Below are 6,000 nucleotides of genomic sequence, written 5' to 3'. Positions count from 1 at the left end.
TTGTTTGTTTCACCCATACAAAAAAAAAGAAAGGGGATGGGATAAACAATTCTCTTACACTTGCTAATAATTGCCCCCAAGATAGATCTAAAAAGCTGGAGTAACTCAGTGGGACAGGCAGCATCTCTGGAGAGAAGGAATGAGTGACTAATCTGAAGAAGGGTTTCGACCCAAAACGTCAGCCATTCCTTCTCTCCAGAGATGCTGCGTGTCCCACTGAGTTATTCAACTTTTTGTGTCTATGGTTTAAACCAGCATCCGCAGTTCCTTCTTACTAATATATTCCCATCTATATATTACTAATACTCTGTTCTTGACCGGTTTTGGCTTTCTGTGCTGCGGTTTCCGAGAGTACGCCGCAAACTACGGCCGTCATGTTTGGCCACCTCGCTCAGAGCCCCCCTCCGCCGTATGTGTGCCGAGGAATTTTTCCGTCGATGAAAATTGACAGAGATATTAATGTTTTTACACCATTCCCCATTCTCTCTGCTGCCCCCGCTGGAGGGAGGGGGAGGGACTATAAAACAAGGAAGTGGTGTGCCTCAATCAGTCTCTGCAAGTGGTGTGCCTCAATCAGAGCTCTGAATGACACTGACAAATGTCTACAGCACTGTGAGTACCCTTAATTTGGTTTGGAAATGAAAATATGGTAAGAGGTAAAAAAGCACTGCCTGCAAATGGTTGTTTGGGTTGAAGTAAAAAGGCACTCTCTCTTCCCCCCCCCCCTCCCTCTTCCCCCCCCCTCCCTCTCCCCCCCCCCCTCCTCTCCTCTCCCTCCCCTCCCTCTCCCTCCCCCCCCCCTCTCCTCTCCTCTCCCCTCTCCCCCCCCCCTCCTCTCCCCCCCCTCCCTCTCCCCCCCCCCTTCCCCCTCCTCCCCCCCCCCTCCCCTCACCCTCCTCCCTCCCTCTCCCCCCTCCCTCTCCCTCCCTCCCCTCCCCTCCTCCCCCCTCTCCCTCCTCCCCCTCCCTCTCCTCCCCTCCTCCCCCTCCCTCCCTCTCCTCCCCCTCCCTCTCTCTCTCCTCCCCTCCCCTCTCCTCCTCCCCTCTCCTCCCCTCTCCTCCATTCCCCTCTCCTCCCCTCCCCCCTCCTCTCCCCCCCTCCCTCCCCCCCTCCTCCCCCCCCTCCCTTCCTCCCCCCCTCTCCCCTCCTCCCTCCCTCCTCCCCCCCCCTCCCCCCTTCCCCCCCCCCTTTCCCTCCCTCCCCCCCTCCTCCCCTCCCCCCCCCCCCCCCCCCCTCCCTCCCTCCCCCCCCCCCTCCCTCCTTCCCTCCCCCCCCCCCTCGCCCCCCCCTCCCCCTCCCCCTCCCCCCCCCCCCCCCCTCCCCCTCTCTCCCCCCCGCCCCCCCACCCCCCCCCCCTCCCCCCTCGCTCTCCCCCTCTCCCCCCCTCCCCCCCTCCCCCTCCCTCCCCTCCCCCCCCCTCCCTCCCCTTCCTCCCCCCCCCCTCCCTCCCCCCCTCTCCTTCTCCCCCCCTCTCCTTCCCCCCCTCTCCCCCCCCCTCCCCCCCCCCCCCCCCCTCCCCCTCCCTCCCCCCCCCTCCCCCCCCTCCCCCCTCCCCCCCCCTCCCCCCCCCCCCCCCCCCTCCCCCCCCCCCCTCTCCCCCCCCCCCCCCTCCCCCCCTCCCCCTCCCCCCCCCCTCCCCCCTCCCCCCCCCCCTCCCCTCTCCTCTCCCCCCCTCCCCCTCTCTCTCCCCCCTCCCTCCCCCCCCCCTCTCCCCCCCCCCCTCCCCCCCCTCCCCCCTCCCCCGCCCCCCCCCCCCTCCCCCCCCCCCCTCTCCCCCTCCCCCTCCCCTCCCCCCTCCACCCCCTCTCCCTCTCCCTGCAACCCTTCCCCCCCTCCCTCTCTCCCCCCCTCCCTCATCCCCCCTCCCCCCCATCCCCCCCCCCCCTCCCTTTCTACCCCCTCCCCCCCCCTCTCCTTCTCCCCCCCCTCCCCCCCCCCTCCCCCCCTCCCCCCTCCCCCCCCCCCCCCCCCCCCCCCCCCCCCCCTCTCCCTCCCCCCCCCCCTCCTCCCCCCTCCCCCTCTTCTCCCCCCTCCCCCTCCCCTCTCCCCCCTCCCCCTCCCCTCCCCCTCCCTCTCCTCCTCCTCCCCTCCCCCCCCTCTCCCCTCCCTCTCCCCCTCCCTCTCCTCTCCCCCCTCCCCGTCCTCCCCCCTCCCTCCTCCTCCCCTCCTCCCCCCCCCCTCTCCCCCCCCTCCCTATCCCCCTCTCTCTCTCCCTCCCCCCCCCTCCCCCTCCTCTCCTCCCCCCCCCCCCCCTCCCCCCCCCCTCCTCTCCCCCCCTCCCTCTCCTCCTCCCCCCCTCCTCCTCTCTCCTCCCCCCCCCTCCTCTCCTTCCCCCCCTCTCCTTCCCCCCCCCTCCTCTTCCCCCCCCTCCTTTCCCCCCCCCCCTCTCCCCCCCCCCCCCTCCTTTCCTTCCCCCCCCCTCCCTCCCCCCCCCCTCCTTTCCCCTCTCCCCCCCCACTGATCCCAAATCTTGCTTCTGACAGAGCAGAATGATTGTAACCACTTTATAATGCTACAACTTATAAATTTAAATTTAAAAACATTGCAGTTGATTGAAAGAGGAAGAGCTTTAAACACAAAGCTTGGTGAGATTTGGCTGATTCTATTAAATGTTGTGAATTGCCAGAGGGTTTGCTAAATAGAAGACATTTGATTTGAATGGGGATTATGATGCAGTAAAGGATAGAGGCATGAAGTCAGAAAGCTGTCACAGGGACCAAATGATAAATACATATTAATCATCTTAATCAGCTAGAAATAATAACTGGGCAAAGAATAATAAGCTGAAAACTATAGACCTGTAAGCATGACGTGTGGTAGGTAGGTTACTGCAGGGGCTATTGAGAGATAAGATGAACATGCATTTTTCGGAAGGTGGATTGATTAGGAGTAATCATGGGCTATCCTGCCTCACAAATTTGATTGAGTCTTTATAAGCAATCTGAAGATGGGTTTTAAGCCAAAGCGTCCCTTTTTTTTCTGTCTCCAGCGATGCTGCCTGACCCGCTGTGTTACTGCAGCACTGTCTATTATTGGGAAGACGGGGGTTGATTACTATTGGCGATCAATTATTGGGGATAGTCAGCATTGGCGATCAAGTCTTCCGAATTTCTTTAGGTACACAAAAATGCTGGAGAAACTCAGCGGGTGCAGCAGCATCTATGGAGCAAAGGAGATAGGCAACGTTCCGGCCCAAAACTTTGCCTATCTCCTTCGCTCCATAGATGCTACTGCACCCGCTGAGTTTCTCCAGCATTTTTGTGTACCATCGATTTTCCAGCATCTGCAGTTCCTTCTTAAACATTCTGAATTTCTTTATTTTTCAAAGAAATAACCAATAGGGCCATGCAGTGGTGCAGCAATAGAGTTGCTACCTTAATGTGACAGAGACCTGAGTTTGATCCTGATTACATCATGGCATTTGCACATTCTCCCTGTGACCTCGTGGGTTTCCTTCGGGTGCTCCGGTTTCATCCCACACTGCAAAGATGTGCAGAATTGTAGGTTAATTGGTTTTGGTAAAAATTGTAAATTGTTCGTAGTGTGTAGGATAGTGTGAGAGCACGCAGTGATTGCTGGTCAACACGGATCCAATAGACAATAAACAATAGGTGGACGAGTAGGCTATTTGGCCCTTCAAGCCAGCACCGCCATTCAATGTGATCATGGCTGATCATCCACAATCAGTACCCCGTCTTGCCTTCTCTCCATTTCCCTGAAGTCCGCTATCCCTGAGAGCTCTATCTAACTCTCTCTTGAAAGTATCCAGAGAACCAGAACTCTACTGCCCTCTGAGACAGAGAATTCTACACACTATGTGTGAAAACATTTTTCCTCCTCTCCGTTCTAAATGGCTTACCATTTATTCTGAAACAATGATACCTGGTACTGGATCCCCCCAATCTCTAGCATGCCCAAACCCTTAATAATCTTATATGTTTCAATAAGATCCCTATTCATCATAAATTCCAGAATATGAAATGAAAATGAAATGATTCAATTTATTGTCATTGTCAGTGTACAGTACAGAGACAACGAAATGCATTTTTAGCATCTCCCTTGAAAGGGAGACACAGGGCGTCGCGGTGTGCCCGCGCCTGCCGCCGTAACATTCCATTACAGGCAAAGGTGGGTGAAGTGTCTTGCCCAAGGACACAACGACAGTATGCACTCCAAGCGGGATTTGAACCGGCTACCTTCCGGTCGCCAGCCGAACTCTTAGCCCATTGTGCTATCTGTCGCCCTGTATACAAGCCCAGCCGCTCCAATCAATCATCATATGACAGTCACGACATCCTGGGAAGAAACCTTGTGAACCTACGCTGCACTCCCTCAATAGCAAGAATGTCATTCCTCAAGTTTGGAGACCAAAACTGCCCGATGGGCCAAAGGGCCTATTTCCACACTGTATTTCTTAAATCTAACCAAGGTTCATAGTCTCTATGGACATCAGCATCGCCTTTGATATGGTTCCGCATGGTAGATTACTTTGGAAGGTTAGATTACATGCTATCATCGGAGAGCTAGCTAATTGGATACATAATTGCTGTTCTCATGTTTTGGAATGCATATGCTGACAGGGTGATCAGAGCTCCCACCAACAGCTGGTCACATTTGTCCTGGAATAATTACGGAATAAATGTACTCAAATGCTCCTCCAGAGATCCGAGCACAAATGACCAAGCTTCAAATCTTTACAATGCTGAGGGAGTGTTGGATCTTTGAAGGACCAGATTTTTCAACAGAGTCATAACAAAGTTCAAGTTATTGCCCAGCTCAAATGTGTAAGATCCAATGGGAAAATGTTAATGAAGGACAGGAAGTCATATTTGATATATTGGTTAATATTTGGTCTACAGTCAGTATGGTACAATAGATCATCTGTTACTGATCACATTGTTGCTTGTGAGAGTTTGCAGTACACTAATTACTTGTCACATTTCCCATGTTGCAATAGTGATCACAGTGCTAGATTTGGAATGAATTGAGTTGGTGAGAGGTGTGGTGTAAATGTAAGTCTTTCAAGTCAAATCAGATTGAATTAAATACCTTTAAACCAAATTGGATACACATTTAAATGGGGAGCGTTTATTAGTGAGAAACAAGCAGGAAAGTGGGACTAATTGGTGGGCTCCATTAAAGAATTGGCAGAGCATGATCAGCTGAATGCAATATATAATTTACTGATTCTCTAATTATTTAATTCAAGATAAGTCACACTTCTTTCACATGCTTGATCACAGGAATACAATTGGTTTAAGTGTGAGGTATGTTTTTTTCATTATCAAAGATGTGTTTGAGATACTCCTTTCCTTGATTTGTAAGTGCATTTTTTTTCATTTTAAGGACGCATAAATTTATCAACCTGCTTCCTGTGAGGTAATTATCCATTTTCAGATGAGTTCAACCTTTAAAAAGGGCTCTGCATTATAAACGTGTCACAGATCAATCCAATAGTTTTACCAATTGGTCATCAATCTGGTCCATTTATGGAACTCGAGACAGGAAAGTAGTGATAATTTTAATGTCTGTCATGAAACTTTATGTATCACTTCAATATTTGGAAGATTTCAGAAAGAATTGGCTGCCTAGCTTCACTGAGTGATCGGCTGAACAGGAGATAAAATGTCCCAAGAGGATAATGACATCGATTTATGACAAGAAAACTTGTCAGAACATATGTAAGCAAGATCTGGAGGTTTTTTTTAATCTTAATTAGCAGACTGGTAAAATGACAGCAGAGCAAACAATCACTTCTTATGCTGACAACTGAACCTATGATACTGGCTAGACTTCACTCAAAATCTTTATTTTCTATCTATATCAAGAGGGGTTTCTTTAGCAGAGTTAATAAACTAGAATCTTTCTATGTGCCTGAAATAAATTCACAGTCCAGGGATTTGCATTGCCTTATTTTAATATATAGAAAAGGTGCATGAATGACAAACTACAGCTTAGATTTTATTTTATTCTTGGAAGTAAAGTATAAATACAGAGTGA

At 52.0% G+C, this 6,000-nt stretch overlaps 1 pseudogene; it reads left to right on the top strand.

Moving 5' to 3' along the window:
- Positions 1–819: 819 nt before the first annotated feature.
- Positions 820–6,000, top strand: part of LOC129698424 (basic proline-rich protein-like) — a 228,048-nt pseudogene continuing 222,867 nt past the window's right edge.

This window comes from Leucoraja erinacea, chromosome 6, assembly GCF_028641065.1.
Source record: "Leucoraja erinacea ecotype New England chromosome 6, Leri_hhj_1, whole genome shotgun sequence".
NCBI classification, from domain to species: Eukaryota; Metazoa; Chordata; class Chondrichthyes; order Rajiformes; family Rajidae; genus Leucoraja; species Leucoraja erinaceus.
Note: the sequence above shows the minus strand (reverse complement) of the source record. Positions and strands in the feature narration are given on the sequence as shown.